Below are 27,004 nucleotides of genomic sequence, written 5' to 3'. Positions count from 1 at the left end.
TTACTCTAGCTGCATAGCAGAAAAGATGCAAAAGAACAAAAAGCTTAACTCCATTTAGTACTTATTTGCTTGTTTACACATTTGTCAACATTGTAGGTCCACTGATAAAAAGACACTTTCAAGCAAGGAGCAATGACAGTGCAAGTACATGATTACAGTAATAGTTGCAAGACAATGTAGCAATGACAAGAACTGATGTATAATGATATGGTAAAACATTACCACTTCAACCTTAATGTTGGAGAGTAAAGGATAAAAAGGAATGTGGGCATGCGAGGACTGAGAAGGAGATTTATCAATACAAAATATAGATGTCCGAATACTGTATGTCAGTGGAGTTATAGAGCATAAGTAGTACTAGGCAAATGGTCACAGACACCAAAGGATGTATATCCATTTGCAGCTTTAGCCAAACAACATCACAAGTTCTTTCAACCTGTTTTAAACACTTAATATTGCTCACCTCCACATACATCTGGGCCATACGTGATAACTCTGGTGTAATTTTATGCATTTCAATCCACTTATCAACTAGCTTTAATGATATCCAAAGTAGTGCTTTACCAGAAGTTGGAATTTATTTCATAGCCTATGAATACCTTGAGGTAGGAACCTGTGCCTCCAGTGAGTCCTGTTTAATTTGTTATTGTTTCTTTAGCTCCTTAGTGTGAGTCTTTATACAGTTAATGGTTTATTGAAGATATAGAAGGACAAAAAGGACCATCTTTAAAAGCTTGAAAACTGAGACACAGGTGACCTTCTCTGCAGCCTGTAGCTTACTGAGTATGAGAGATGTGCTACTCTACCAGGTTAGTTGAAGCATTTAAGACCTTTAATTGTTTTGTCAGAAATCTTTATGGCCTTTCCAGTTGAGAGATATGCTTGGATTCGTACATACAAAAGGGGGTACTATATTCAATAATATGTCTGGTGAGGGAAGAGTACAATGGTTGGATGACTTCTTGAGGTCTTGAAGATATTCACCTGGAAATTAACTGGACCACATGAAAGGATTTCCTTCCTGACTATCAGTTAAACATGATGATTTGAATGTGCAGGGGTATTATCCACATAAGTACTTAGGTCTCTTATTACTTTATCTGCCTGATGAGCAATACCATTTGTAAAATATGTGGTGGAGTCACTTTTCTGCCAAATGATACTATGGTCAATTAAATGCATGGATTTAAGTGATCATGCAAGATAGACCAGGTTATCAGAAAGTGAATTGATTTTTTTCCCAAGAGCTTTCCAATGATGTTTAAAGAGTTGAGTTATGGCACTGATTTTGCACAATCACTGCAAATTATGTATGTCATGGCTATAAAATATTTTGAAACAACAACTTAATCTAAAAAGCTATGCATATTAGATGGCACCTATAAGTGCAGAATTCTGTGCCCTTAATGCTGTATATAAGATGGTAGCATTTATTCACCTGTCTGCTATATAGTTTTTTATAAAATTAATGTTTATATACAGATACTATTCATAACTGCAGCACCATACAAACATTTGTATTTCTGTCAACTTTCACATTGACCACAATGTTTTATTAATGTTGGTTTTTAACTAACACCCATGATGTATACAATAGTATAAGTCATAGGTGTTACTTAAAAACTGACATGACTGCATAACACTTCATTTCTGCATAATTAATGTAAATATGGAAATATACTGTATTTTCACAGCATTCTGCAGACCTGTGCATGCCACTCTGATTGAATGCACTGGCCTAGCAAATCATGTTAACTTTTAGATGGCAAACAACAAGAACAGAAAATCCAGCCAATGTCTCGCAAACCACTTTATTACACAGATAGTCCAATACAAACTAGATGCTTTCATCCATAAAATTCAATGAGACTGCATGAGAGTAATGTGGTCAGCAGTCAGGTATTTATATAACATGGTCACCTATCAAAATTTATTCTCATGAATAATCAATCCTTATACAGTGACTGGCAATTATTATTCAAAAAGTAGCACACTGATTGGTCAGCCCAACCAGTGAGCCCACTGTAAATCCGAGCATATACCAATAGAAAAAGGTCCAGTTACCCAGATTTTCTTCCATTTGTATACATTAAAACTTTTAAAATTTTCTAAACAAAAATAAATAAAATAATAAATCTGGACAGTCTGAACGTACGAGAGAGACAGGATGGAGAAAATACAAGGAAAATCACGTTAGTTATTCAAAAGTAAAGAAACATACCTGATTGTCCTTGTATTATTCTCCTTTATGTGTCTCTATCCTACCCCTGAATTATCCAAGACCTTCTTTTCTCCATTGCTTCTTTTCTAAAGCACTGATGTACCGGGTAAGAGTGGGAACACAAGTCCCATACGCATTCACAGTACATCCAAAAAAAAAAAAAAAACTAATATACAGCAGAAGCACATGAACACCATGGAGCTGTTACACAAAGACATTAAGGAAAGTAAGTAATTTTTTTCTTAAATACTGTCATTGTATAGTAGCAATAACTGACTCTGTGGTGTAGTATATTGATGATTTACCTACAGTTGGCTTTATTTAATCACACGGGCTTCACCCTCATGATTAAACCACAGCAACTGTGGGTAAATCTTCAATATACCACACCAGCATAGTTGGTTATTGCTATAATGCACCATGTTACTAAGAAATGTTGAAACATTTATTAAAAAAAGAAAAGAAAAAAAACTAGAGTAATTCAAAATTTTAAATAATTACAAAACCAAGCCATTAATAATAAATGACTTATAAAAAATACTAAACATCATTATTTGCCCTCACTTATGGAAACACTAATAAAATATGAATTTAACAAAACACACTAGCTCTCAGCTTTAAAACACTTGCTAAAGGTGAAAAATCATTAAGGCTAGGTGACTTACAGGCAATAAGCCTCAGCTACCAGGAAACTTATTTGAATCCCAATAAATTGTTTAAGGCACCTCTTCTTTCTGAACTTTCAACCCAATTTATACCTGAAAAAGTGAACTTTTTTAAAACTAAAAGAATGCATTCAAAAAATATTTAAGGCACTAGTCAAATTATTTCCCCAAATTGTTTCCTAATTCTGTCCCTTAATCTTCTGTTGTTTTTTCCAATGTAAAATGTGGGACATGAAATACAGGCTGCTAAACATACCACTCTCCACCATTTGGCCTTTCACAAGCCCTCTTTTTGGTGGAAGGGGTGTCAGCTCCCAAAATGTAGATAAGAATTGGAGAAATAGTGTCCTTTCCAGTAATGACATCCAAATAATGTTAGAAAAAAACAATTTGATAGGTAAATCTTAAAAACTAGATGCACCCTCACAAAATGACATAAAGGTTACCAAATTGTCTACTGACCCTTTACAAAATATCAGGATGTCATCCAAAAATCTTTAGCAAGCATGACTCAAAGGTACATAATACATTTTAGAAATATTTATAAAAGCACTTCATAAATTCTGCTGATACCACTGCTTTCCATCATATGCCATAAACTGCAAAATATCTCATTTTAACGTGGTGCCATTGAGGAATTAATCCTCCACTGCCAATCCAACTCCAGTTAATTTTGTCTTAACTGGCATTTCATTTGCTGTCTTTTGTTTTTCTTAGTTGTTGGTTTGGGCAATATGTATTAATTATTCAACTTTATACTTTATTCATTTAAAATGTGTATTTCCTAGACCCTCATAATCACCTCAGAATTACTACAGCAATAGCCAAGCCAGTACAATGTAGTACCTCTTCCTTTTTCACTACTTTGATAGTTTGGATAAACTTTGTGTTTGAAAAAGTGCAATTACCATTGAATAATGTGTGTGTATATGTGTGTGTGTGTGTGTGTGTGTGTGTGTGTGTATATATATATAGATATATATATATATATATATACATATAGAGAGAGAGAGCGAGCGAGAGAGAGGTGTGTATATATGTATATATAATATGAGTTTGGGGATGTGTGGCAGGCTTGCTGTCATATGAGGCAGCGGAGCAGGGCTTGCTCCTTTCAAAAACAACATTAATGTTGAATAGTGATGTTCAACATCTGTATTTTCCTTTACTAATCCAAATTACAAATAACCCTAACATGATAAATGTTAAAAAAATGTTTTTTTTAAATAATCATATAAAACAGCCCTGTGAAAAATGATCTTATGAAATAGTAGTAAATAAAAAGTAGTAAAACTTAATCTTATAAAACCATTAAAATGTCATCTTTGTCCAACTGTTTGCTATAACATCTGTGTTTGTTAGTTAACTACAGGTGACAATTCCCATATGAGCATTGATTCGTGAATACTGTCCAGCCAACAGCTTATTAAAGCCCTAGCCAGATAATTATCATTATCAGTATTTAATAACAGAAAAACATAAATCAGCTGTCATGTGCTAGGGTTATTTGTAAGTGGGACTAGTATCTAAGTTTTGTATTTAATATGAAGTAAGTTTTGTGTTTAATGACAATTATTTCTAAGTATGAATACAGAGCTCGATGATGTGAACATTAGCACTTATTGGAGAAGAAAGGTAGGATGGATTAAATGCATGATTAAGCAGCATTAAATCTAAACCAACTCTGGAATGTTTAATTTGATCTGATGAAGTTCATAACGATAATGTATGGACAAAAGCACTTTGCTTTTAAAAGTTTGGTTTCAAAATAAAAGTACGTATACATTTTTTCGAGCGGTGGATTTCCTTGTCATCCTAACCTTTTTGTCATAATCTGACTACTCACCAACGCAAGCATATTCATTTTTCTCTGTATTACAAATATAAATACCATTTCTGTTATATCAGCTGCTTCCTCTAGATCCATGAATAAGGCATCATAGGAGAGGATGTCAGGGTAGCTGACAAAGTAATAACTCGTATATAGTTCCCAGAGACAAACTCATCTGATAAATGTAAGAACTGAAATAAAAGCCTTTGTGTTTTTTTAATTACCTAGAGCAGTAGTAGACAAGTGCCAAATACTCAGTTTCTGCTTTATATGCCACATTTTGTATGTTTTAGAATCCGTCTTTACTCACATTGAGTTTTGACAAAGGTACTTCATTATGTAGTGACAGCATACAGTGGAAGTAGATGTGGTAATTCAGCAAGATCTGAACAAGTGTTATCCGGATACAATCTCAAATAACAGTGCTGATAAACTAAACAGACTGAGCACTCAGACTTCTGTAGTTCTGAAGAATGAATTAAACCGTCAGTTGTAACTCTGAACTCAGAATAGTTCCTTTACTCTGTAATTGCAAAAGAAAAGACCAACTGCACTGCTTTCTGTGGTTTACAGACTATTACTGACTTCTGAATATCTGAACTGCTGAACATTTGACCTGACTTCTGTCCTCAGTCTTCTGAGTATCAAATATGCCTTCTGTCTAGAAAATCTGTCATAGTAATACAATTCTGTACATTGCTGTAGAATATAGGAGGAATTTTTGAAAAAGTACAATCATTGGATATAAAACCATGAGTCATCACATGCAGTTTTTAATATTTCACCCAAGGTATTGGTTATTTGATTCATATAGAGATGTCTGATCATCCTTTGTGTGGGAGCAAGCATTAATCTAATCTATGTAAAATTTAACACTGACACTGCAGATTTATATTTATATTAATTCTAGAGGCTTCCTCATATGATTAGAATGCCAGCCATGGTCTATGTATTGTGCATCATGTGATCTGCTTGGCTCCCAAGCCGTGTACCATCTATGCAAGATCTCTTTTTTTTTTTTTTTTTTTTTTTTTTTGCCAAATGTTCTGCACACACACTGTTAGTACATCTCATCCCTATTCGTGCTCTGTCCTGAAGGTTATTTTATTCAGGCTATTTGTATCCTTCACTGAAACAGTCCTTTCTGTTGAAACAACTCTTACTTAAAACTACAAACTGCATGAAAAATGTGAAATACAAAATGAAGATATAGGCTTGCTGTAATATGCCTGCATTTCTAGGACAGTGCAGAGAGAATACTGAATTCACATATAATTTATTTTAGCAAAACTGTGAACCCTATTCTTATAAGAAATATGTAGTAAGGTTTGTTTGGATGGTTTACAAAGTTTCAGAACAAAAGCATTTGAGGGACTGTCTTTGTGAATGAGAATGCCAGTCTTTCAATGGATGCAGTTGAAGCCATCTTACAATATATCAGTGGAACAAGCTGGAAAACTCTCTATATAGAACACCAAATGTAATCTCTCTAGGCAAGATACATTTATGAATTTTTAACCAAACAGTTTGTCAGATTCATGCTCTCTGAGGTAAAGTCGAAAGTACAGGATAACCAAGATTTATTATTCTCTTTGTGACAGGTATATTCTGACCAGATTCATACCTTTCACCCTGTAGACATTGAAAACAGGAACAAAGGCCCTTAAAAATAGAGGCATCCAGTTAAAAACTGTAACCTTATTAACATAAAATTTGAATACCAAATGGCACACAACTTCCAGTAGAAGTGTGGGTTATATCTCAGAAAAAATGTTTTAAAATAGAGTGAAACAAATGATAGAAATGCATAGGCATATTATCAGAGAGACTGTGTAAAATCTGTGATGAACTGTCGTAATAAAACTCTACTGCACAACATCATTTATTGTTTTGCTTCCAGATAATGTGTGTCTTTATTGTGTCTACTAGTATGTTGGCCATATAGTGTAATCTTCTGTACACTAGATACCTTCAAAAATCACACATAATGAAGAGGATTCATAAACTTGTGTGAAGGTATAAATGAAGCCTGAAAATAGGGATATAAATCTAAAATAGGGACATCCTAAATAAGGCATGGAAATGGGAAGATTCCTCCAAAATAGGAACTGTTTAGAGGTCAGCAAAGATTTAAAAAAAAAGGATCTTTTTTCCTCCTCAGTGGTACCACCACTTTGGACTCGTGTTTTTTTGTTATAGAATTTTCAAGGAGTCCATGTAACACCTAGCTGTAGTTAACAGCCACTAGAATAAGCAGTAGAGGTAAATGAAGTTTGGCACAAACTAAATTGTCCCGGGACATCTTCTTGGGGGGGGTAGATTAATATTAAGGGGAATTAAGTGGGTTGGGGGAGGAGAAATGGTTAAGTGGAGGCAGGGATGGTCGGGAGGAAGTGAGATAATGATGGGGAGGGGCTTAAGAGGTTTAGTTTAGTGTAGTTGGGTTAAGCAGTCACATTTTGGTGTGAACTTGCTAAGGTAAGTGTACGTCCAAGACTACCTTTGGGTGTTCTTGAGGGGCAGGTGGGCCTCAGGATACAGGTTGGTGACAGGTGGTTTGTGTGTGGTGATATAAGTGAGTAGTGGCTGTGTGGGTTATGACTATGGCAAACATTTTGGCGTGAACTTGCTACTGTAAGTATTATGCCCATGATGACCTTGGGGGTTTGAGAAGGGATGGTTGGCTCATATTAGTATGGTAGGGCATGTAGAAATGGGGGGGGGGTTTGGATGGTCGGAGAGGACTGGGTTCCCGGTATGTTTTTTTCATGGGTGGAATATGCCCAAGGACTGGTCGGCCTTTGGTTCAGGATGGTGAGGGTCTCTGTGAGTGAAGGCTTTTGCTCATTTCATTGGTGGCTGGACTGCGGCAGGCTTCCTTACATGGTATAAAGACCAGGTGCAGTTGTGTGGAGAGACTGTTGTTGCCGTGCCAATTATGGAATGTTTCATTTTTTCTCCGCAAGTGGCATAATACTCCACTCAGGTATCATCGAAAAACTCATCGGCTTAAATGTAAACCCATACATCACAAGATGGGTTGCAAACTGGCTAAGTGACAGAACCCACAGGGTCAGAGTTGCTGGAGCCATGTCAGACTCAAAGCCTGTCACAAGTGGTGTCCCACAGGGCTCAGTCCTGGGACCACTCTTGTTCGGCATCTACTTTTCTGAAGTACAAGCAAACACAGGAGGGTTATGGCTGACAAAGTTTGCAGATGACTGCAAACTGGGCGCCATAGTCGAAAACACATCTGACACAGATACCCTTCAGAAGGGCCTCACAGAAATGGATAACTGGTGCCAGAGCCATGGCCTAAAGTTAAACGCCAAGAAATGCATAGTCATACCCTTCGGGAAAAACAAGGTTACCCCTAGCTACCATATAGGTGGCAATCCACTGAGCACACAAGAAGTCATCAGGGATCTGGGGACCCAGGTTGACAGTAACCTTTCATTTGACACTCATGTTGCCAAAGTAGTTAGGAAAACCTTCTACATTGCCCACCTGATCATGAAAGGATTCACATCTAGATCTAGGGAGGTCATCGTCCCCCTGTACTCATCACTCATTAGACCTATGATTGAGTACAATGCCCCATTTAGAATGTATCTGACCCGACACCTGCAGCAGCTGGAAAGGCCCCAAAAGCTCCTCACCAAAAGGATAAAGGGTCTCAAAAATATGTCTTATGCTGCCAGACTGAAAGAACTCCAGCTCTATTCAGTCACATAGCGCTTGCTCAGAGGTGACCTGTGCCTGACATATAAGGCCATGTCAAACCCAGATTTGATGAATATGCTTCACCTCAAAAAATCTAGATCCCTCAGAACCACAAGGGCAGGAGACTTAAACCTTGACATGGTTATTAATAGAACGTGCTGGAGGGACAGATTCATCACCCAGAGACTCCCTATGCTGTGGAACAAAATCCCGGTACATGTGAAGCAGAGCACCTCGCTGGCCTTGTTCAAGAGGAATCTTGACCAATGGATGGGAGATCGCAGATATACCCCAGGGATTACTTCAGTGTCACTGCTTGACAGAGGCACAGCAAAATAATAGGCACAGTTTTCTTCAAACTAAAGGGGTGGCGAAAGCCACATAACTACGGGCTAGGCTTATAAATGCCCTTGGGCAGACAGCCTAGTATGAACCTATGATCACTGCTGTCAATTGCAGTTGTAATTTTAGTGTATGTTAAGATATACACATGGGAGTCATCGGCATGCGGTAGAACTTAAAATAGAGTTTTCCGGTGTCCGTTGTTTGATTTGCGTATTTGGGTTTGCTTTGGACATGTCATGTGGTAGAAGGGTAAATGGGGCAGTTTGTTGGGATTGGCCTGGGAAGCAATACAATGGTGGACAGTCTCGCTGCTGGGGTGTCGACAGGTAGAATGACATTTATTCCCCTTAAATTAAGGAAGTATGGTGCAAACCAGTTCAGCCATGCAGTCAACTGGATTGCTTAGTATAATTATACCTCTTGGTGAGTTGTGCAAATGGCTTAATTAATTACTGGCAGATGCTTTGAATTATGTTTGAAAGTGATTGGATTACGCAGTTACTGTGCCTGTGTCAGGGTGTTTTACAAGATGGCATGGAAGGCTTTATGATGCAGTTTAATTAGCATATGGTGTTTTACAAGATGGCGTGAGGGGCCTTGGATACCATTCTCATTTGTTTAGCTATGTTCGTTCCTGGGTTATTGTCCTTTAGCTTTGCATGTGCTCATTTACTTGTGATGTATGACGAGATGCACAATGAGGGGGCATAGTGGAGGGATATGAAGTATTTGGTTGGGCCCATTTCTCATATATCTGTGCCTTCCTTGTAATGTACTGGATCTCATCAAAGACTGCAGTTAGAATAATGACAGACCGTGAGTTTTTACAGTTATACCAGTCTGGAACTGAGATTTCTGAGCCCGGTATTGTAGTGTAGTATTCTGAAGTGGTGAGTGCTTTCCCGGGCTCAAGGGGCATTCAGAGCAAGGTTTGTCCATCGCACATGCACAATGAGGGGGAGTAGTGGCGTGATATGAAGTATTTCTGGTTGGCTCCTGTCAAATGTTTTGATGCTGGTGGAAAAAGAAAGAAAAAGGGAAAAAAAAGCACAATTATAAAAGTACAGTTTTGTACCTACCATAAATGTAGATGTTCGAGGATCTCCATTGCTGCAGTCCTGACAAATGGGTACTCCGCTGCCCACCATCGGCCCGAATACCAAAGTGCTAGATCCGGCGTCGGTCACAGGTGCCTGAGACTGACGTAAGTACTTGTCAGTACAAATGCGCATGACCGATGCCATAATCTCAGTCTTTCTTGCCTCAGACGTCAGAATGCAAAAAAGAAAACACCACCCAAAAAACCCCAATCTAAAAAGAAAAAGGGGGAAGGAGGGAGGGAAAATAGGACTGCAGCAATGGAGATCCTCGAACATCTACATTTATGGTAGGTACAAAACTGTACTATGTTCATCGTCTCCCATTGCTGCAGTCCTGACAAATGGGTAGAATCCCAGAGCAATGGAAAAAGGGAGGCTGGTTAACTAAATAGCAGGAGGAGCTGCAGACATGCCCTGTAAGACAGCAGTGGCAAACCCAGCCCTAGACCTAGAAAAAAGAGGCGAATGATAATGCTTTGCAAAGGTATGTACAGAACTCCAAGTAGCTACCTCTAGAATGTCTTTCGTAGCTACCCCTCTCAAAAAAGCAGTAGAGGTGGCCGTAGCCCTAGTAGAATGAGGCCTGATCCCAACTGGAACCTCCTTACCATGATGAGAGTAACAAAAAGCAATACAATGGCCGATCCACTTGGAAATAGTTTGTTTCGAGACAGCTTTCCCACTTGAAGCCACAGCAAATGAAACAAATAACTGTTGAGATCTCCGGAACTCATTGGTTCTGAACAAATAATACCATAACTGCCTATGCACATCCAAAGAATGCAAAACTCTTTCCCCTTCATTTTGGGGGTTAGCATAAAAAGTAGGCAAATGTATAGATTGGTTCAATGCCACATTAGAAACTACCTTAGGCAGAAAAAGTAGGATTAGTACGCAAGGAAACTCTGTCCTGGTGAAAAATCAGAAAAGGTTCCACTGCCATGAGAGCCTGTAATTCAGATACCCTTCTAGCAGAAGTAACAGCCAATAAAAAAGCAGTCTTCCAGGACAACAACTTCAATTCAGCTGCAGCTGCAGGTTCAAAAGGAGGCAGAGTCAGCTTTTCCAAAACAAAATTAAGATCCCAGGCAGGAGTAGGAGCCCTTCGTGGGGGTCTTATATTCTTTGCCCCTCTAAGAAACTGTTTAAGCAAAGGATGTGAAAACAAAGGAGGATCATCATCATAGTGAGCAGAAATAGCTGCAGCATGCACTTTTATAGAAGAGAAGGACAAACCCTTGTCCAGTAACATAGTCAAATATTGCAAAGTACAACTCAAATTAGGCAACGTGACATCAAGGCCTTCAGCTGAACTCCAAAGAAAAAATCTCTTCCATTTATCAGCATAAACTTTCCGAGTACTAGGATGCCAGGCTTCCAAAAGGACATCCAAAACTTGTTGAGGGAGCTGAAGGCCCTCATCCTCTAAAACTGAATGTGCCAGGCTGTCAGATGTAGGGATTGCACCCTGACATTGAGAAAATGATTGTTTACTTGAGACAATAAGTGAGGAATCTGCGGTAATGGCCAAGGTGTCCCGTGAGTTAGGCTCCTCAGCAGAGGGTACCAATGTTGACGAGGCCAATCCGGCGCTATAAGGATCATGCAAGGTTTGTCCCTCCTGACTTTCAACAGGACCTGTGGAAGAAGAGGCAGAGGAGGAAAGGCATACACGTGAAGGTTGCTCCAACTGAAGGATAGTGCATCTATTTTCCAGGCTTTCGGATGAAACAGCCTTGTGCAAAACAGAGGCAGTTGGGAATTCAGAGGAGAAGCGAACAGATCTATGTCTGGAGTTCCCCAAGCCATGGTCAACTGACGAAATACCAGAGGATCCAATTTCCATTCGTGAGGATCCACCATCTGTCTGCTCAGAACATCTGCTAACGAATTTTGTGCTCCTGGCAGAAACTGTGCTCGAAGAGTGATGTGCAGATCCAAAGCAGTTTCCCATAACAGCATTGCTTGTCTGCAAAGAGGGTAAGAATGAGTACCCCCCTGCTTGTTGATGTACCACATGACAGTTGTGTTGTCTGTTCGAATCAACACCAGTCCCGGTCGAAGTAGATCCTTGAATGCTTTTAAGGCAAATTGTACCGCCAGCATCTCCTTCATGTTGATATGCAAGTGAAGCAACTCCGGGGGCCAAAGGTCTTGAATCCATTTTCCTTTGAAATGAGCTCCCCAGGCTGACTCAGAGGCGTCTGTCGTTAATATCTGACTTGCCTCCGGTTGGGTCACAGAGAGTCCCTTGTTTAGGTGACATTCCTGAGCCCACCACACAAATTCTTTCTGAATACAAGGGAGAATCCGAATGACAGTATCCAAATCGTGGCTGTGTTGAGTCCAAACGCTTTTGAGATACCACTGTAGCTTCCTCATATGCAGTTTGGCATTGGGAAGTACTAGAATGCAAGATGCCATGAACCCCAAGGCTGGAAGGACTGTCCTTGCAGTCAGCCTGGACATTACGGATAGCTGTTGGAAGTATAGGTGAAGATTTCTTTGTTTGTCCGGGGTAAGAGATGCCATCTGAGTAGCTGTATTCAGTCTCACACCCAGAAAACACATCTCCTGTGAGGGTACTAGACTGGACTTTATTTCGTTCACAGAATACCCTAGGCATCTGAAAACTGTCATCACATACTGCAGATGTCGAAGAAGTTCGTGCTCGCCCTGAGCCAGTATCAAACAATCGTCCAGATAAGGATAAATTTGAATTCCCCTGAGCTGGAGAAAAGCTATTACTGGAGCCAGGACTTTTGTGAATACCCTGGGCGCAGTAGATAAGCCAAAGGGCAATGCAGAGAACTGATAATGCAAAGTCCCAGTCCGAAACCTCAGGAACTTCCTGCAACTGGGCCTGATAGGAATGTGAAGATAGGCCTCTTTGAGATCCAAAGTCACCATCCAGTGATCTCTGCCTAGCATAGGCAACAGCTGCTGCAGTGTCAACATCTTGAATTTCGGAATTTCCAGAAAGGTGTTTAGAATGGATAAATCCAGAATGGGCCTCCAAGTATTTCCCTTCTTTGGCACTAAGAAAAGACGGGAATAAAACCCCGTGCCCCTGTCTACAGAAGGAACTGCCTGTATTGCTCCCAACCGGAGCAGAGAAAAAATCTGTGCCTGTGCTTCCAGTCTTTGCTGATGAGGCACATCCGGCATACCTTTGAAAGGAGGGAATGTGTGAAAATAAAACTTGTAGCCTCGAGTTATAATGTCCAATACCCATTTGTCCTGGGTAACCAAATGCCAATTCCCTTTGAAAAGTCCCAGTTTTCCTCCTAGAGGAGCTGCCAGCAAAGCAGAGTCCGGCAGCTGAAGACACAGGTCATTGGGACTGCTTCCGAAAGAACTGACCCCTGCCCACCCCAGCAGAAGGGGTAAAAGAATTCAAAGGCCTAGAAGTAACAGGGCCCTGAGAGGAAGCCCTACCCCTACCACGCCTCGACCTGCCCCTAGAATGAAAATCCGAAGAGGGAAAAGACCATCCCCTAGCAGGCCAATTCCTACTGAACTTAGGGGGCTGAACCTGTAAGAAGTCCTTTACCGTCTGCATAGACTTAGCTTTTTCCTCCATTTTTTTCAAAACTGATTCCACTGGAGGGCCAAAAAGAACATCAGATTGCAAAGGAGCATCCATAATGCGAGCCTTAACATGCTCTGACAAGGACTGATCTCTAAGCCAGGCATGTCTGCGAACAACAGAACTAGTAGCAGCCACCCTGGAAGAAGCTTGTAAAGCATCAAAACCACACTGCAAAGAATGCTTACCAACCTGGTCTGAAGCATGCACTAAATCCTGAAGCTCCTTACAGTCAACACCTTCAGACAAAGCATCCACTTTACATTTCAATTGACTTAGCAAATAATTCTGATACCTGAGCATATGAAATTGACAATTTAAAGCTCTCATAGCCAAAGTAGAAGAGGTATACAGCTTTTTACCCCACCTATCCAGGGCCCTAGCATCCTTGTCCAGAGGAACCGGATTCTTAACCACAGAAGCCTTAACACCTTTGGGGCCTTGAGAAATAGTTTCTGGATCAGCCCTAGGACTCTTATACAAGTACTTGTGCACTTCCGGAACCCTGTAGTATCTATCCGGTTTAACTGGGGCAGGGGGCAGAGAATCTGGGTTAAGGGCAGCCTCAGAAAAGACATCCTGAACAACATCCAGTACAGGGGGAATAGCCAAAGGCCTGTGCTGAGGCAAAAACAAGAATTCTCTCAGCCTTTTACGAGAATCAGAATAATCCTGGCCATCCCACTGGAAATGTTCCCTCATGGAATGCAAAGTTTCAGAGAAAGAAAAATCTTCTGGAGGGGACGCAGAGGGAGTAGCGTCCTCAGCCTCCGAATCAGAATAGGGAGGGAAATCCTGAAGCTCCTCCACAGAGGAATCTGACTCATTGGGAGACTGAACCAGACCCTCCAACTCTGTGTCTATCCTGGGCCTCTTCACAGGGGGGGGCATGGAACCCCTAATTAAAGTAATCAAATCTTCAGCCATCTTTAACATGTGCTTCCTAGGAGCTGGACCCTGGGGATTAGCACCAGCAGGGATAGACTTAGATTTAGAATGGCCTTTGCCCTGAGAAGGAGGAGGTCCAACTACCCTATGAGGGGAGGAAGCCACTGACAACAAAGAAGCACCCTCAGCCTGGCCTAACACAGGAGAAGCCACTTCCTGCAGCAACAAAGGCTCCCCTAGACACACTGGTAAACTGTCAGAAGGAGCCACTGAAGCAGTCAGCGGTTCCACAGAACCGACATCCGGAGTGGACGCCTCATCCTGTCTGGACCGCAAAGACTTATCTTTGTGCTTCTTAGAAGAACCAGTCGTCGGAGAATCCGACGGCATGTTATAATTACAACATTTACCAAACACTAGCCTAGCACAGTCCAACCGACGTTTGATAGTACGCTTGTTAAAAGTAGCACAAAAGCGACACCCAACAACGTCGTGCTCAGGCCCTAAACAAGGAATGCAGAGTGAATGGTAATCCCTATGAGGAATCTGTTTCCCACAAGAAATACAGTTATTAACTTTTTCTGACATCCGGCAATACTGAGGCAAGAAAAAGACAAAAAATGTTCCCAACAGGGTACTTAGCCAACTTGGTATCTGGTCTGAAACTCGAAAACCGACAGTTCCAGAATGCCAAACGGCAATTGCAAAAACTGCTTCTGCTGAGGACCATGCGGCAAGAAAGACTGAGGTTATGGCGTCGGTCATGCGCATTTGTACTGACAAGTACTTAAGTCAGTCTCAGGTGCCTGTGACCGACGCCGGATCTAGCCCTTCGGTATTCGGGCCGATGGTGGGCAGCGGAGTACCCATTTGTCAGGACTGCAGCAATGGGAGACGACGAACATCGAATGACTGTCAAGGACAGATACAACGTATTTATTCAGTTGATGACCTGTCTTGGAAAATTAGTTAAAATAAATCTAACAAAGCTCTTAAAGCCACATATAACATGGATATTAAACTATAAATGGCAGAATATTTTGAAAAAAAAAATATTTCCAGGGCTAGCTACCACTCAGTATAAAAATAACATTGTGATCACTGTTGAAGTTAGACGCTAACCCCACATATAAAATGGGGTTTTACGAGGCTTGTGAGGCTGATGCTATTGAAAAGTAGTGGTGTTGCTAGTAGATGACAGGCGACATCGGTAGTAAATGCTAGTGTCAGGGTGTCAGATTGTGGTTCACTGTTTTATAAAGAGGACATGTTAAACACTTTGCATTAATTCCATACAGGTTTTGCAGTGCCTGTTTCACTGGAGGATGAAGAATGGTGTCTGGAAGCAAGTGCTCAGCAGTTTTGACAGGACCTACTTTTCACTCATAAGGGGGTGGGGGTTGGGGCCAGTGCAGTGGCTATGCAGATGAGGAACAGGGTCGTCCCAGGGGCAGTTAGGTTGGATTTATGAACTTTGGTATAGGTGTGTACTGAGAATTAAATTTTCTTTCTTCTGCAGGCAGGCAAGAGCAGAGTGGACAGCAGTTGGTGACCTGCAGGTAGTGGGTTCTACAGGTGGAGGTGCAGGCATTGGTGGGGTCTTCATTGTTAGCTGTAGAAGGGTGCCTTCTGACAAGTTATGGTAAAGTCTTAAGACTGTAGGCAGAAATAATAATAGGTTTTTGAGTTGCGGACTTCTTACCATTCTGAATATCCATGCTGTTGCAACCTGTTGTATCAACCTTTTAAGTTTGCAAGAGGGCTATTTAAAATAATACCCGACTGTATTTTGTAAGCTGCTAGTCAGCTATTATTAGGTTTGGTGCATTGTGTCCATTTTGTTCCACATTATGTTGGTTAGTGTGCCTCATTTGGAGATGGAAGGTTGGGATATTGGTACAGCGGTGTTCTTTGCCTTGGAGTTCTGTGCAATTAAACATTTTGGCGTGTTCACAAGCGGTCGAGATTTCAGTTGGGTGCTGCCCATTCATGCTTTTCTGTGCTTTTTGTATTAAAAAAATTTCAGGTTAGATTGGTTGTTAGTAGAGTTATGTGTAGGCTCTGTGGAGGGATGAGTGCTCTTGGTTGGCTGGTTGTTGATAGGGTTTTGTAGTTGCAGGTCCCATGGTTATTGTGTAAAGTTGTCATCATTACTATTTTATAATGGCATCGTTTCCCATTGCCACTTTCGTGGGCTTTGCACGAAGTTGTCTGTAGTTAGCACTGCGCATGAGCAGAGTGGAGCTCACAGGCAGGGCATGCATTGTTCCTCACACAAGCATGCACACAATGTTATGTTGTATTCTAGTATTAATTTTATCTTGAATAGTTGTAATTAATAAAGTTGGTGATCAGAGCTATGTTATGGAAATCTAATAAAGGTCGTCAAATGTCATTTGGTGTGATGTGTGTTATTGAAGGGGACCGGGACAACCTAGCTTGCCTCTTTTGGACTTTATATTTTCATGCTAGCTTTTTCTACAGTTAGAATGCCAAGGATTAGTATTGCATGTATAGGTGATCAGTGGAATCTTTTGAAAAGTTTCTACTCTTCTAAGTGGGACTTTTCCTTTTCAGTTTGCTGCTGCTGCTTCATAATGACACCAAAGGGATGTTTGCAACTTGTCAAGTTGTCTATGCCTGGATACCTATAGATCACATATGTGTAGCAGTGTGTAGATGTGTATGTTTGTCTAAGAAGCCCATTTTAAGCATGCCATGGTGTGGAGGTGTTGTGTAATGCTCTTTACTACGTTTCTCAGAACAAAAACATATTAGCCACAATTCCTATCTTTGCAGGGAAGAAATAGCTTCTAAACTGATAGAGTGGGAGAAACTAATTCCTTGAAGGGGTCATGCTTAGGAGTCCTAAATCTGTCCACAATACTACATAGTCCAAGATGTGATAGGGTTGTACATGTTAGGTGCTCTTCGAGGGTGTTAAAGAATCTGCAGCAGTCTTTGTTCATCTAAACTATTCAAAGAAAATTGAGCTGCTCTACTTTTCTTCCTTGCACCATAGAGTGCATGTCAGTCTGATATTGTTTAGTTTTCTGTAATGAATAATGCTCATGCTGAAAATCATGGCAGTCTGGCTGCATGTGAATTATAAGCCACAGATCCTTCCTAGCATTTGGTTAAATTCTTCCAGAACTCAGATAAGTTAACGACTAATGAAATATTTCTCTTGTAGAAAGTAAGATATTATGAATCTATTACAAACATTTCTGCAGTAATTTCTTAATGTATATTGCTGCTTGAAATGGGATTATTTGCCTACCTTGCATAGTAAATCATGGGTGATTTGTTTGGATGGCTACTTTAACTGAAGCTAGAAAAGTGATACAGAAACAGGCATTCTAAGGTATTATATATCTTATGTCTGTGGACATAGTGTTGGGGTATATCAGAACATTTCCCCTACTTCCTGTACTTCATGGTAATGACCTCTTAGTGTGTGATGTTAATATGTGCATGGTGGATGCATGGGGGTCTTTTTACTCTGTGACAGTGACTTTCAGAATACACTGTTTTCATGACAGAAATGTGTCTGTTCTGTTCTTTTTCATTGCATTTTACGACTTTGCAATATTGGTTTGAGCACTGGTGAAAGGGAGCCATTTTGCTTCGCCATATATTTGTTTCTAATTTTCCAAATCCTTATTTGAAAATAAAGAAATTATTACATAGTTGGGCAGCAGTAAATATAGAAACTGCTTTAGTTCATGTTTACTTCCCGCTGCTGCTTTATATGATAACTGACTGTATGAGAAAAGTTATGGAATGATAGTAGTCAGTTTGAAGATTTAAACTAAATGCTTCTTGTAGTGGGTTTTTATTTTCTTATGCTAAAATTAAAACAAAAGGGCTTAAGGTGGTGGAAGTAGATGAGAGTGGGGAGGGATAGATGGAACAGGTGGATGGAAAAGTATTATGTCAAGGGTATTGTGTACCACAGGTGTTCATTTAGACAGTGAGTTTTGAGGCAAAAGCAGATGTAGTTTCTGTCTCAGAAGAGCGAGAGAGGGGAAAGAGGAAAACTTAATAGACAGGCAAGTGTATGGATCCAGGCTATAAGGATGTAATGACATGGAAAAGGGTACAGAAGGGCACAGCCCCTCAATATTAAGGGTATTAAGTGCATGCATTATATGATGATCTGTCCCCACTGACGTGCAATGTCACATGAAACATGGACTATTTAAGATGCACTCTGAAATTTTATTTGGTGCTAACCATACAAAGGCAGTGCAGTAACTTAAATGGAGATAAGTCCAATTAATACAAGCATTGCCACCTAGTGTGGTCATGACCATCCCATCTGAATGCCAAGTATTTTCTAGATGATATCCTATGTACCCATACTTCTCAACCTCTTAGAGCAAAAAATCTGGACAAAGCCATAAATAAAAGTGGCACAGAGGCCCAAAATTAAGCATGATTTTTAAATATTGCTCTTACAAGTTTAGAAAGTTTAGGTTTTGTATTAGCATCAATTTTCTGAAGGGTATGAAGTCTGAAACTCAAATGTCTGTCATTTTCTAACTTCAGTTTTTAATGATTTGCCACTAATTGGCTAGAAAAACAGAATTTTATGAAAAATGGACCAAAACTAAGAGGCAGAAATCTGGACATTCTGCAAAAATCAATACAGTTGAGGTATGTATGTACCCCATAAATAGTTCTGAACTGCAGAAAATAGATGTTTCTTAAAATGAAATATATGTGAGATTTTTAAACTTTTTTATTAATGACATTATGCATAAATCATAAATGAGTCTCGAATTGCTTTTGGGTGTCAGTAAAATTATTGTACTTATTTTTTTCTATTCATTTTGTTGGGAATTAGATATATCTGATTACTAAATCTCCACAATGGATATTTTTCACAGCAAAGTTGCAATACAAGAAAATATGGGCAGCTTCTGCAGAGGTCAGTTTTTTTATAGTGCTACCAGCATGGTGTCTGACAAATGAGTATACCAGGCCATATTATATCCATTATCTGTATTCATGGTGCAGGTTCCCATAAAGGATGCATGATAATATGATATAAAATATTAGCAAGTTTGATATTATTAGTTTGCATTAAATCTGTTGCTTGCAAGTAAGACAGTTTTCAGAGCTTTCTCGAGGGAGCTGTAATATACAGCATCTTTAATATTTCATGGACTTGGCAGTCGCACATTTTCCTCATTCAGCAGATTAAGATTTTTTGTCTACAGCATCTAAAATGTTTCATTATAATGTATGATATTTTCTTGACAATAATAGAGCCATGGAGATGTCAAACTTTAAACTTGCATATTATTTTGCTGCTTTCCATGTAATTTTCCTGCTTGAAATTTATTGAAATGTTCTGTTTTATTTGATTATTTCACTTAATAAAATAACTTTCTTATGTTCATTAACAAACTGTATTTTCTGATGTTTTGGTGAATATCCTCTTTAATTATATTACTGTTTGTGTAGACTTGATATTGCAAAGCATTTCCTTAAAATAGAAATGTCTGTACTTAGGACAATGAGAAATGAAATGTGTTTATGCAAATTTTATTAGCTAAACATTATTGTGGAGAGGTCTATTTATACTCCTTTCATTTTCATACTGTTTTCCTCTGTACTAGCATATCACATCTAACCAATATAAAACTGATTTATCAAATTGGATACAGGAAACACCAAATCACTATCAGCTTGATGAATTTAATTGCATGAGGCACCTGCTAAAATCCTAAATCTATTACTGCACTACCATCTGTCCGTATTATTAAGAAACACCCAGAGCTCTGTTGGCTAGTCCTTCATGCCAGCTGAGACCATGTTTTCAAACTAGTCAAAATCCAGTGAGTTTGTAAGCCATTATATATTATCTGCTGAAAAAATTAAAATTGTCTTCATGATTATTCTGGCACCTTGAAAGGTACAAAGCATGTATAGTTTGGCTGATAGTCTGCTATCCTGGTATTGTTTTTGTTTTAAATTCTTAGCATAACACAGTTCCCCATAATATTATCTAGGGATGTTGTCTCAAGATCCATTGTGCAAACAGAATCATTAGAAGAAACATGGCTCAGTATGGTCAGTGATCCATGAGAAGAAATACGCCATTTTATTCCAAGACATATATTCTTATTTGAGAGGTTGGCAACTAATAGGTACTAAAACATGTATCCTATTTGCCAGCAATTGCCTAATGGCTGAAAACCCCACAAATGATCATTCCCTCCTCAAAATGTTCACAACTTTTCATAAACTTTTTGGGCCTTAAACTCAACCTTGGCAAACTAAGCTCTTCCCAGTCAATGCATTAAAAGAAAGCACTTGGCTCTACCTCACTGATTTTTTAAGGTACATGTACAAATATCTGTAGCTATTCATTTTCGTATGCATTTTGCCTTCATACTTGCCAAGCATCTAGCCTCTGGAAAATGAAGCATGACTCATTTGTTTCCTTACAAATCAATTTCAGCCAGGGTCAGGGCAACGACACACCAGATGTAGTACCCTAACCCTGTTTGGCCGGGAGGTTTTGTGGTCTGCATCACTATGGGAGTTTACAATGCCTTCCCCTGTGTGAATGTATACTTCTGCACACTCGCATTAAAGACTACCAGAAGGTGTTGTGTATCTGACCCCAAAGTTCAGTTCCCATGCCAATCATTTCCATCAGTGTCCCTCCTTGTCAGGATTATTGCAGTGTGGATCCAGTTCTGCATTGCCATTGCACCAGAAAAAGCATATCAGCTCTGTTAACTACTCAAACTACTAAATGTTTTCTGATCACCTGGACTGCAGTGAGGGATTTATCCCATTTCTCCACTACTGAGTACCAAGGATTAGTCCATGTAAAATCACTTCAGCAGATTTAGAACTCTTTCTCTGATCCCTATTCTATGGGAGTAATAAAGAACACTCATCCATTTACCTACTTAACTGAATAAACCACTAGCAATTTCAACAAGGCTTCTTTACTCCTCCTACTAGATCCACTAGCTGAAGTGATTTTATCTGGGCTAATTGTTTGTACTCTCTTTCTGTTAGTCCTGTCGCCCTCAGAGTCACAGGTGGGATATCAGACCTGACTCAAGCTTTCTGGATTACATCTGCCTTTTCCATTACTGCTGATTTTGAGGTACTTAATTTTTACTGAGTATGTGGGGATTGATTTTTTTTTTCTTTCAGTAATAATCACAACATACTTTTTTTAGAAATAAAATTGCAGGGTCTATTTCAGATCTAAAAGTCAAAATGTCGAATGCTCACATGAGCTTAATTGCAAAATTAGATGTTTATTTTTTTTTATCGCAGTATGGTGGGGATCAGAATATTTGCCCTTTCCTCACTGTAGTGTGATCTCTGAGTTGGAATATATATTTAGTGGGGGGTGTGGGGGGAACAGCCCCCCACAATAGCAATTTCAAATTTCTGCATTTAACATTTTGATTTTTTGTCTATATAATTAGTGATCAGCAGTACGGTTTCATGCCAGGAAAGAGCACTACAGATACGATGTTTGCTCTGAGAGTGTTGATGGAGAAGTACAGAGAAGGTCAGAAGGAATTGCAATGTGTTTTTGTAGACTTAGAGGAAGCATATGACAGGGTGCCTAGAGAGGAGTTGTGGTATTGTATGAGGAAGTCGGGAGTGTCAGAGAAGTATGTAAGAGTGGTACAGGATATGTACGAGGGTAGTGTGACAGCGATGAGGTCTGCAGTGGGAGTGATGGATGCGTTTAAGGTGGAGGTGGAATTACATCAAGGATCAGCTCTGAGCCCTTTCTTATTTGCAATGGTGATGGACAGGTTGACAGACGAGATCAGACAGGAGTCCCTGTGGACTATAATGATTGCAGATGACATTGTGATCTATAGTGAGAGTAAGGAACAGGTGGAGGAGACCCTGGAGAGATGGAGATATGCTCTAGAGAGAAGAGGAATGAAGGTCAGCAGGACTAAGACAGAATATATATGTGTGTGAATGACAGGGAGGATAGAGGAACGGTAAGGATGCAAGGAGTAGAGGTGGTGAAGGTGGATGAGTTTAAATACTTGGGGTCAATAGTTCAGAGTAACGGTGAGTGTGGAAGAGAGGTGAAGAAGAGAGTACAGGCAGGATGGAGTGGGTGGAGAAGAGTGTTAGGAGTGATTTGTGACAGACGAGTACCTGTAAGAGTGAAAGGGATGGACTACAAGAGGGTAGTGAGACCAGTTATGTTATATGGGTTGGAGGCAGTGGCATTGACACAAAGGCAGGAGTTAGAGCTGGATGTGGCAGAATTAAAGATGTTAAGATTTGCACTGGGTGTGACGAGGGTAGACAGGATTAGGAATAAGTATATTAGAGGGTCAGCCCAGGTTGGAAGGTTTGGAGACAGACAGAGAGGCAAGATTACGTTGGTTTGGACATGTGCTGAGGAGGGATGCTGAGTATATTGGGGAAAAAGATGCTAAGGATGACGCTACCAGGTAACAGGAAAAGAGGAAGGCCTGGGATAAGGTTTGTGGATGTGGTGAGAGAGGACATGCAGGTGGTTGGTGTGAAAGAGCAAGATGCAGAGGACAGGAAGAAATGGAAACAGATGATCCACTGTGGCGACCCCTAATGGGAATAGCCGAAAGAAGATGGATGATGATGAATATAGACCCAAATCAAAAACGTATTGCCCAGGGATTTAAATATATCCTTTTCAGTGAACTAAACTGATGTTTATTTTTTTTTTTAAGTTTTAAAGAGGGCTTTTAGAATACTTTCTTTTGAAGAAAGCTGTGATAATCTGTTAAAATCTCTCCAAAATGGCTTTGCTCTTAACAGAGAACAGCAGGTATGGAAATACTTTGGTATTAATACCAAAAAGCTACATTACAGGATCTGTGATGATTCATCAGGCCTTGCTTTGTCAAGATACAACAAATCATAAATTGAAAACTGTTTGAATTTTTAAAATAAAATTCAAACTGTTTACACCTGAATTAATTAAACACTAGAAAACTAGCTGAACACACGCAAAGACGAATTGAAACATTATTTTTATGTGACAGTACCACCTGCAGCCCCTGCATAATGGTTTGACCTTCCTATCATTGATCTTAGATTATACTGATGCTGATGTCACACAGCCTTTAAGTAAAGAGAAGAGTTTGATTAAATTAACACCTCATCATTTCACTTTATTTAGATTTTCCTAACTTCGCAGTCAGTATAACATAATTTAACATAGTACCTTTCATAATATGTTTTATTTACTTTTAATAAGAAGAATGAAAACTACAATTGTGTACTGTGTGTTATCAACCCCAAAAACATTATTCTTGAAAATATCTACAGCTATCAACCCACTTGCATTTGTTACCACTTCTCACTCTTTAACTATCAGTTTTTACCACTTTATGCATAATCTAGTAAATACCTACTTACACTGTTTCTTTCCCTTCAAATTGTTAATTGCCACTGTTGTTTTTCTTGTGGTTTCATGCAGCCAAGAACCATTTTACCACTGTTACCTCTATGTCTCCACAAAATGAAACTATACATGCATATAAAAATGGAAATGCAGACATATAAAAGGGAAATACAGGAGAAATAAAATCTCCAGTCACAGCTGGAAGACATTGAAAACAGGCACTAGAGACGTAATTGATGCTTACTAGGCCTGAAGTAATGTACTGAAGGTTCTAACACAAGAACCTTTCTGAAACTAAATTTAATAAAAGCATTAGGAATAATAGAGCACATTACTAGTGAAAGGGCCCATCAAGTAACTGGACTGAAACCATCTGGTACAGCCTTACCATGGCGCATCATTTTCAGATGTTTAAACTATGCTGACAAGGAACTGTTATTACGTACAGCTAAAAAGGGTGAACACATTTTATTACTGGGTCAGAAAGTCAAATCAGTCTAGGATTTCTCCAAAAGAATACAGATGAAAATAACATACTTTAACTAGATCCAGTTATTATGCTAACAATAGCATTCCTATTTACTTCAAGTGCCCAGCCATCTTAGTGGAAGTTATCCCAAACAAGAAACATAACTTTGCCACAATGGAGCAAACTTTGTCTTTCCTGCATGATTACTTTAGCAAATCTCACTAACTCTGGAAAATCTACTTCCAACATACTAGACAACATGGAGGTAAGTAATGAAGCTAGCAAGAACCCTTGTGATGAATCCCCATAAAGATCGATGTGTACAGCCCTGCCAGGGAAATTTTTGGCTTTCTCTACAAATAAGCCTACTGTAGTGGAAACTCATAGCTAGAAGATGAGAGCATCAGAACAGCTCATCCATAACACAGACCCTCAAAACCATTTTGCCATATCATGTAACAGATAATCAGCCTTGATGACAGATGGTTCAGATACAATGGAGCCCTTCAATACCAACATCCCTGAACTGCACAAAGGACATGCTTACAATAAAGATGAAACTAGACCTATCCATCATTTCTTCACAGTCTAAACAATGCAACCAACCTGGGCTTCAAGCCAATAATACAGACTAACAGAAATCAAAAGGACATAAAACATGAAGGATTTTAGCTTATCTTCCTTGTATGTAATTGGGGTAAGCCCTAACTCACACTAGTGTCCACAAGTATGTTTTTGTGGAATTAAGTGTGTACGATAGTATCAAATTTGTCTCAGCAGTGCTGTTAATAACCTTACATGCAATACAAATTGCATTTATACTGACTCTTTCATATCTGGTTAGTGTGTTATACCTTATAGATTTTATTGTGCTGTGTCCCTGTTATCCCTATAGTTAGGACATTTATTACATATAGTTCAGTGTCTAAACCACAGCGAAAAACCTAGTCATACTATCAATCAACTCCAGTGGTTTAAATTCTAAAGTCATGCTCACTGCTTTCCATCTTTGGCTCACTAAATAAAACTGTGACATAGTTCTAGTTCAAGCATTAAAAATAAGCAGGAAAAGCATCAGTGATGCTTAAATTGTTTTTATTGTCAGGAATTTGCTAGCTGATCCAACTCCAAGAAGCAAGAATCAGCTATAATCGTACATTCTAACTTATTGTGAGGATATGTAGATCACATATCAGACTCCGAAGGTAGATGAGTGATTGTCAAAATAAAATCCCCAGTAGGCCATCTTATGCTTTGCTCAATTTACGATCACAACCATGATGCTTCAGGTTTTTCTGCTACTTACTTTTTAGCTGTAGAACATTATAACATTGAAAATAACCAAGTAATTATAGGAGGCTATTTCAGTGTAGCTCTGGATTCTGCCAACGACCATACAAACTTCTTAGATGAAAAGCACTTAGTGCATAAAGGGCGATTAAAGACAAAACAGATGAACTGAAATTGCAGAACATTTGCCAGCTGAAGAACCCCTCTGTTCTAGGCTTCACTTTTGCTATTCCGTCAGGAAGCGGTATCAGCAGAATTGGTTATTATCTAAACTCGCTCAATTAATTAGTAAACTGAAAGCCACTGAAACTATTCTGGCCCTTCCTATGACCACAAAGGAGTGAAAATAATTGACTGGGCTACACAAATTGCCCAAAGTGATGAGATCTGGTGAATAGGACCCCATTATCGCCAACAGTGACACAAAAATGTTTGTGATAAAAGTAGAACATTTAAACAAACACCTCCATCATCTATGCCAATTCCTACCAGGTGGCGATACTTTTGAATTCAATCTGAAGGACACATATGCTTCAGCTAGCGCCCAGCTATATACAATCAAATGGACAGGAAAATTGAATCTCTAGAGCAACTTCTCCTACAAACCTTAGAAATATAAAGGAAATCTAACTACTCTTGCACACTTGCACTGCACGAATATAGAGAAATAAAATGCCAGTTAAACAAGTCCTTGCAAGACTGGGCCATGTTAGATAAACCTGACAAATTACCGGCATATCACCTTAAGCAACACTGGGCATGCTTGAAAATAAATTCTATTAATCTCAGGGAGGCCTAACAACACACCCAGCAAAAATTAATAAGAAATTCACCAAATTTTACCATTCCTTATTTGAATCTCCCTCACTCGAACCTCCCCAACTAAAACTGCAGAATAGTGACTTTGTTTTTTTTTAACTGAACTCCCTCAAGTCCTGCTCATCAGAGCAATATTGTTGAATGAGCTACCTCAATGCAAGAAGTCAAGCAGGTACGCAAAGAAATCTCTTCAGGAAAGGCTGCAGGTCCAAAAGGACTGTTAGCTAGTCTCTCCAAAACTCTAGAGAATCTTCTCAAACCCTCCTTGTTACTCTGCTCGATAACATCCTAGACTCTGGTCAGATGCATTATCTATGAGGGAATCCCATATAATAGTAATACCAAATCCAGGAAAGGACCCCACCATTGTAGGTAACTGTAGATCTCTCTGAATAATTTACAAATTAAATTGTACACTAAACTGCTTGTAAACAGATTAAACAATGTCTTGCATTGATAATGCATCCCAAAAAAACAGGCTTTTACAAATGATTTCTTTAGTACAAATCACCTTCATTCTCTATCACACCTTCAAGCATTTGCTAGATATGAAGGCCCAGCAGCAGCAATTTTAGTAGATCTTAAAAAAGCATTTGTGTCTCAATTGGAATTATCTATGGAGAGGCTTTATACTTTTGTTTTCCCTATAAATGTTGTTAAA

The sequence above is a fragment of the Protopterus annectens genome, chromosome 17.part0 (genome assembly GCF_019279795.1).
Source record: "Protopterus annectens isolate FY-2018-M chromosome 17.part0, PAN1.0, whole genome shotgun sequence".
In the NCBI taxonomy this organism is placed as follows: Eukaryota; Metazoa; Chordata; order Ceratodontiformes; family Protopteridae; genus Protopterus; species Protopterus annectens.
Note: the sequence above shows the minus strand (reverse complement) of the source record.